Source organism: Penaeus monodon, chromosome 21 (assembly GCF_015228065.2).
Source record: "Penaeus monodon isolate SGIC_2016 chromosome 21, NSTDA_Pmon_1, whole genome shotgun sequence".
Lineage (NCBI taxonomy): Eukaryota > Metazoa > Arthropoda > Malacostraca > Decapoda > Penaeidae > Penaeus > Penaeus monodon.
In genome coordinates, this window is record NC_051406.1 from 7,983,384 (window position 1) to 7,984,008 (window position 625).

The window sequence follows — 625 nt, forward strand, 5'->3', positions numbered from 1 at the left end:
TTAGCAGTATTCTGCTTATGAAAATGTTTTGTGTCCAATGTCAGCTGATGCTAAAACCATGAGCTGTAGAAAATGCGTATTTATGATTTACTAGACTGTAGTCAAGCTATTCCTATCTTAGCTGAATAAATATTGTGGCACAGAGAGCTTCTTCGTTCTTCATATTAGTAGCACTTTAACTTGTGTCTAATCTGCTTAAACAAACATTTGTTTTTCGAACGAAATCATGACAGGTGTCTATGTAAAGAAGCCATAGGTTTGTAACAAAATTAATTATATATTCAGTTTTATTCAATTTCACAAGAAATACAAAAACAAAAGCAGTAGAAAAATATAAATATATACCAAACACTGGAGCATGATAGTTGTGGTTTTGTTTTTTGTTTTTCACAAAAAAATGCAATATATGACATAAAAAGCCATAAATACAAGTTTACTAACAGAAAAATAAAACAGATCTTTGGAAAACAGTGGCTCCAAACTAATGGAATGAAATCTTTTCCAATTCTTTTGCTTTGTTCTCTAAGGTTCCTTTATAGACTGAGAAGCTGCAAGTACCCTCAAGTTACTTCTAACCTTAAACTGAAATATAAAAAAAAAATCATGGCTTAACTCAATGTTGCCA